This window comes from Solanum lycopersicum, chromosome 9 (genome assembly GCF_036512215.1).
Source record: "Solanum lycopersicum chromosome 9, SLM_r2.1".
In the NCBI taxonomy this organism is placed as follows: Eukaryota; Viridiplantae; Streptophyta; class Magnoliopsida; order Solanales; family Solanaceae; genus Solanum; species Solanum lycopersicum.
The window spans coordinates 45728670-45736030 of record NC_090808.1 but is presented as its reverse complement, the minus strand read 5'-3'; the positions used below and the strand labels follow the sequence as shown (position 1 = coordinate 45736030).

At 33.9% G+C, this 7361-nt stretch overlaps 1 long non-coding RNA gene across 1 annotated transcript; it reads left to right on the top strand.

Annotated features, from left to right (window-relative positions):
• Window positions 1-202: 202 nt before the first annotated feature.
• Window positions 203-3023, top strand: LOC138338165 (uncharacterized). Its single transcript, XR_011211537.1, has 3 exons — window positions 203-1333; window positions 1430-1578; window positions 1735-3023. It is a non-coding gene; the product is annotated as an uncharacterized lncRNA (long non-coding RNA).
• Window positions 3024-7361: the final 4338 nt, after the last annotated feature.

Genomic DNA, 7361 nt, shown 5'->3' with positions numbered 1-7361 from the left:
ATATATATATATATATATATAACAGTCAATATCCCATATCTTTTAGATTGAGAGTTAACATACTTGGACTTTAGCAAAGATATTTGTAACATTGGCCTCTACTAGAAGACACAATAGAAGAGTTGTAGACAGGCTGGGCTGTCCAACGACATATTTGTAATGGTCCACTTAACATTTGCTTTGCATTATAGTTATACTGCCTTTTGCTCATGTGTTCTTAGTAGCCACTGGCCAGTAGGCTTTGCGAAGTTATACATGAACTTCACTTGAAAAAAAAAAGTAAATTAAATTGGTGAATTGATCAATTTAAATGCTTCTCCAATTAAAAAGATTTCCATTATTTCATCAATGTTGTCTATAAGGATGCTGATGGTCAAACTTTGTATTTGCACCAACGGTCAAATCATATTTCCTCATCTGATGTTCCCTCTGCACTTTCACTGTTTTTTTTTTTTACTTTATTTTATTTAAAATTTCTGTAAGATTTACAAGAAACAGTAAGTGAGAAATATTTGGGAAATTTTCTGTATATCCATTTCTTCTTGCAAGCTTGTATATATACAACTATTATGAAAATCAAGAACCTTCTATTCCTAACAAACTGTACAGTTGTCCTAGTTCTATTTGTTTAAAAATCTAATAAACTTTTATTCTCTACAAAATCTGATAAGGGTATAAAAAATGAATCTAGGTAGCATAAAATTAGGTATATACAAATGTTAAGAAAGCATAAGGATTTCATATCTTTGGGCCTATGTTTGGGCCTTCATTTCCGTTTGCATTCCATTTCTGTTTCTGAGCCCCAAGGACCAACTTTGCATTCCTGTTTTGGCCCAACATTTTCGGAGACCCAACATCCTTGCTGAAGTGATTTGAAACGATGCTCCTAGTGTGATCTGAAACGATTGGATCTATTCGATGTTTCCCAAGATGACTTTTACTCTTACCTTTCTCTTCATCTTCTTCCTCTTCATCTTCCTTATCTTCATTTCTAAACTTCTTACTTTTCTCCTCGTCTTCATTTCTGATTTTTTCAACATCCCCTCTCAAGTTGGAGGTGAACAAAGTGAGGCCCAACTTGGTCATATTGTGAAGATGAGAAGGTCCGACAAGTGGCTTAGTAAATATGTCGGCCAGTTGATCTCTGGAAGAGACGAAGGAAAGGGAAATCAGGTCGGCAAGGTACTAATGACGAACAAAATGGCAGTCAAGCTCGACGTGTTTTGTACACTCGTGGAACACAGGGTTTCGAGCGATGTGGATTGTTGTTTGTCTATCAGAGTGAATCGGTACTGGCAAAGGAGGAGGAATCGACAGATCTGTAAGTAGATGAGTAAGTCAAGTTAATTCAGCAACCAATCTTCTCATTGAACGATATTCTGCCTCTGCAGATGACAATGACACTGAACTTTGTTTCTTTGATTTCCAGGAAATGGGAGATCGACCTAAGCTGATAAAAAAACCACTAACAGATCGACGAGAGTCACAACAAGATGCCCAGTCAGCATCGCAGTAAGTGGTTAAAGATAAACCAGGGGAAGCCGTAAAGAAAAGGCCATAGCTTGGAAATCTTTTCAGGTAACGCATTATTCTTAAACCAACAGAGTAGTGAATAGATGTTGGTTTGTGCATAAATTGGCAGAGAGTTAATACATCAAAAGATAGGTCAGGTCTAGTGTGGGTTAAATAATTGATCTTTCCAATTAGATGACGATAAATTGTTGGATCTGACAGGGGGAGGTCCTGAATTTGCAGAAAGCTTGATAGAAGAATCCATAGGAGAAGATACTGCAGAGATATGAGAGACATAAAACTCGTCCAAGAGCTCTAAGGTATATTTCCTTTGTGTGATAATCATTCCTTGTTCTTCTCTTAGCACTTCCATACCCAATGTAGAAGTCCAAGATCCTTGATTTTGAATTCCTTGTGTAAGAAAGCTTTTAGAATCTGGATTTCATCTGTAGCATTCCCTGTGATTAAGATGTCATCAACATACACAGCCACAATTGAAATATAATTGCCACATTGTTTAAAAAACAGTGAGTAATCATTTAACGAAGCCATATATCCTTTGAAACTGAAAGCTCTTGCCAATCGGGCATATCACTGTCTAGAGGCTAGCTTAAGCCCATAGAGTGATTTTCTTAATTTACATACCATATTAGGATGAGGAGGATCTAAACCATTTGGAAATTTCATGTACACTTCTTCTTGCAAATCTCCTTGCAAGAAGGCATTGTTCACATCAAATTGATAGACATCTCAAGCTTTCTTAGTGGCAATATCTAATAGGCATCTAATTGTAGTCATCTTTACCACCGGAGAAAAAGTTTCATCATAATCTATCCCTTCTTTCTGTATATCCCCTTTTACAACCAGCCTTGCTTTTCATCTTTCAATTTTTCCATTTGCATGTTGCTTGACCTTGTAAACCCATTTACAAGGTAGAGCCTTTCTTCCTTTGGGTAAAATGACAGCATCCCAAGTATGGTTAGATTTCAAGGCTTCAATTTCATTTTGCATGGCCCTCTGCCAACTTGCATGTTTACAAGCCTCATAGAAACTGTTAGGCTCTGAAATGGTGGAAGTGAATTGTAGAGTGACTTGACTGGATTTTGATAGATTAGCAAAAGAGAAACTAGAAGGACTATTAGGAGGAGCAAAACAAGAATCTGTAATATTGCTAAGATAAATGGTGTTACAGATGTAATCTTGTAGATGAGATGGCAAAGTTCCAATATTAGTTCTACTAGATCTTCTAACAGGGATTGGAGATTGTGATATAGGAGGTTGAGAAGGTTGAGAAGGGAGAGCTGATTGTTCTGATTCATTCTCCAAACAAGATGAATGTTCAGGAACATTTGATGAGAGATCAGAGTGAAGAACTTTAGGAAGGTTAGGATCCACAGGTTCTGAACTAGTGTGATCAATAGGGTCATGAGAAATAAATATGGACTCATCTGATTGTGAATGTGAAAAAGGAAAATGGTTTTCAACAAAATGAACATCTCTAGAAACAAAAACTTTCTTAGATTCCAAATCAAGTAATTTGTACCCTTTTTTATTATTAGGATAGCCTATGAAAACACATTTCTTGTCTCTAGGATCAAATTTATTCCTTCCATGAGCTAGAGTGCTTGCATAGCATAAACAACCAAAACATCTGAGAAAATGATAAGAGGGTGACTTGCCAAATAGAATTTCATAAGGTGTTTTTCCTTGAATTACTCTAGATGGTAGCATGTTGATTAAGAAGGTGGTTGTCAAAATACATTCCCCCCAATAGGGTAGAGTTACCTTTGAATGAAACAGTAGAGCCCTTGCTATTTCCAAAAGATGTCTATGTTTTCTTTCTGCCACTCCATTCTGTTGTGAGGTAGCTACACATGAAGTTTGATGAATAATTCCTTGAGAATCCAAGAATTTTGAGGCAACATCACTTTTCCCTAACTCCATAGCATTGTCAGATATGATCACTTTTACTTCGGTATTAAATTGTCTTTCAATCATGCATAGGAACTTCTGTATCACAGTGAATGCATTACATTTAGTACTCATCAGATATGTCCATGTGGCTCTGTTGTAGTCATCTACTATAGTCAAGAAATACCTATAATTGTTATAGGTAGATACTTTGTATGGTCCCCAAGTGTCAATGTGAATTAGATCAAAACATTTATTGGTAGTGATTTTATTTGTAGAGAAAGGTAATCTAGATTGTCTAGCTTTAGGACAAATTTCACAGTGACAATTAGACTGTTGAGGAAAAGATAAGAAACTGATATTCTTCATTGATGTATAGGGTAAGTGCCCCAACCTTACATGTCATAACCTTACATTTGAAGAAGCATTTGAACAAATAGGAAAAGGTACTGAAATTGAATCAGGAAAGCAAACAGAACTACTGATTCTACTACAGATTTTAGACTCTAAAGAAATATTTGAATTGCACTAGGCTTCTTAGGAAAAGGTTGTAACAAATAGAGACCCTCTCTTGATTCACCAAAAGCTTGAGGCCTCTTCATTCAATGGCCCTGCAACATACAGTTGTTAGAATTGAAAAGAACTGTATAACCATATTGATTACTGAACTTATGTATAGATAAGAGATTGTATTTAAAACTTGGCACATACAAGACATTATGTAATGTCAAGTCAGAGAATATTTGAACACTTCCTATATGAGTAACAGTTATGAAATGAGAATAAGGAAGATTTATGTTGATAGGAATCCTAAGAGTAGATAAAGTGATAAATGACTCAGAATTGAAACACATGTGTTCAAAAGCCCCTGAATCTATGATCCAAGTTTCAAAATTAAAAACAGAAAAACAAGTTCGAAAATACTTCAAAATTGTACCAGCCACTGCATTGACATTAATTTCAGGTCCAGCATTCTTTGGTGCTGATTCAGGCAATTTCATCTGCTTCATTACTTGAATAAACTGGGCAAATTGTTCCTTGCTCATATGCAGTCTGGCTTGTTCTATGTAGTAGTTAGGTTCATCTTGCTCCATGATAGCTCCATTTCCCCTCACTGGTGTTGAACAAGTTTTGTCATTTGTGAAGTTAAAATCCTCAGGAAATCCTATTAGTCTGTAACAATCATCTATGACATGAACTGTTTTACCACAATGATCACAAGAAACATTAGGATTATATTTCTTCTTTCCTTTGAACCTTAGATTCTGTCTTGGATATCTAGGAGTCTGCTGTCCCTGTTGATAGTTGTTCATCTTAGGATACCCCATGTTTGGCTTAGCTCCAGATCCTGATGCAGCTGGGTTGGATTTTTGAAATTGCTTACCATTTTTGTTTTGATTTGCACTGCTATTAACCATGAAAGATGAGGAGTCAGAATTGCTAATAGGACTCATGTATGTTTCCTTCTGATTCTCATCCTGTAAGATCAACGAATAAGCAACATTTATGTTAGGTAAAGGATTCATCATAAGGATATTACCTCTAGCTTGAGCATATGTGTCATTAAGACCCATAAGGAATTGTATGAGCATCTCATCCTCGACAGATTTCTCCATTTTCTGTTTTCCTTCACAGATGCATACACAGGTACACTTATCTTGTGAATCCAGAGAAGCTAATTCATCCCAAAGCCTCTTGAGCTTAGTAAAATACCCTGCAATGTTGTTAGTTCCCTGTACCAACCTGTTAAGTTCTTTCTTCAAATGAAAAAGTTTAGCACCATTTGATTGACCAAACCTGTGTTCCAGACTCATCCAGAGTTCTTTAGCAGTCCTAAAGTATATAACACTATCGGCTATTTCTTTTGAAAGGGAGTTAAGAATCCAAGATGTTACCATGTCATTACACCTACTCCCAGGTTGCAGATCTGTTGATGTTGGAGCTGGTGAAGGATGTTCTCCAGTGATGAAACCCAACTTGTTCTTTGCAAAGAGTGCTATAAGTACTAATCTCTTCCATCCCTGATAACCTCTTCCATCAAAGGTGCTGCTTACCAAACCCATTCCAGGAGAATCCGAAGAAAGCAGATAGAATGCATGATTGACATCAATTTTAGCTCCTATGGAAAATCGTGCTACCTAAGTTGCAGGCGTAGATTCAGGAACATTGAAAGCTTCGTTAGTCATGATTGTATTTGATTATATGATTTGATTTACTGCTCTGATACCATGTAAGATTTACAAGAAACAGTAAGTGAGAAATATTTGGGAAATTTTCTGTATATCCATTTCTTCTTGCAAGCTTGTATATATACAACTATTATGAAAATCAAGAACCTTCTATTCCTAAAAAACTATACAACTGTCCTAGTTCTATTTGTTTAAAAATCTATCGAACTAATTCTCTACAAAATCTGATAAGGGTAAAAAAAAAATCTAGGTAGTATAAAATTAGGTATATACAAATGTTAAGAAAGCATAAGGATTTCACATCTTTGGGCCTATGTTTGGGCCTTCATTTCCGTTTGCATTCAATTTATGTTTCTGAGACCCAAGGCCCAACTTTGCATTCTTGTTTTGGCCCAATATTTCGAAGGCCCAACATCCTTGCTGAAGTGATTTGAAACGATGCTCCTCGTGTGATCTGAAACGATTGGATCTTTTCAATGTTTACCAAGATGACTTTTACTCTTACCTTTTTCTTCATCTTCTTCCTCTTCATCTTCCTTATCTTCATTTCTGAACTTCTTACTTTCCTCCTCGTCTTCATTTCTAATTTTTTCAACAATTTCACTATTATTGGTTGATTAATTGAACTTTAATTTCGTTAGTAAAAATTGATTCTCACCTTATAATCTACTCTTTCATGATGAAATTCTCAAAAATTTGATAGTCTCTCCGTTTCAGATTGTTTGACTATTTTTCTTTTAATCTATTTTAAAAAAATAATCATTCACTTTTTATTTATTATTTTATTTTAATTTTTCTTATAGCATGTTTAATACCACAAGATTAACGATGTTTCATACATCTGACATACTCCTTCCATTTCTATTCGATGAACATCTTAAATAACGTATTGTTCCATATTCCTTAATCACTATAGAATTAATTATTCTTTTTCTCGTTTTACCCCAATAAATAATATGTCATTCTGACTGTGAACAATTTTCAATACTAGCTATTCTTATATTCTTATGTATTTTTTTTCTTATTTATTTTTATGTGTGTTAATATAAATAAAAGATAAAATAATAAAATTACTTAATTTATTAATAATTTCTTATCATCAGGTAAATTAAAAAAGACAATTAAAGTATCTTTTATTTAAAATAATAAATTTTATTAATCTTTATAAATACAACGTAAAATTAATATACGGTCGAACAAATAAATGAAGTGAGTGTATGTTATTGACTTGTCTTTGTGGATTATAAACAAAGATTTTGGTATTCTAATTCCCGTGGAAAGTAGATCACATTCACATTTACAAGTTGCACACAAAGCAAAGCATTAACACATGGCTAATTTGACAATAAATGTGAAATTTCTTCACTCTTTCTGATTTCCTTTTTTACTTTTTCCTCAATATTATATCATACCTCACTACTTTTCAAAACAACATTAACTACAAGCAACCGGAAATCAATGCTCAATTCAACTCCTTTGTAGTTTCATAATACTCTTTTTAGTTCACTAATAAATTATCACAAAATTATTTTGAAATATCTAATAATATTTTTTTTATTTTATAAAATAAATATCCCATCCGTCCAGTATTATTTATCATGATTTTTATTTTTAAAGTCAAACTATAAAAATTTTGACTAGTATTTTAAGATATATTTTTTCATCATATTAATATGCAAAAAATTGTAATTTATAGTATTTTTCATATAGTTTTAGAATATCTAACTTTTTTGTTTAAAATATCGAATA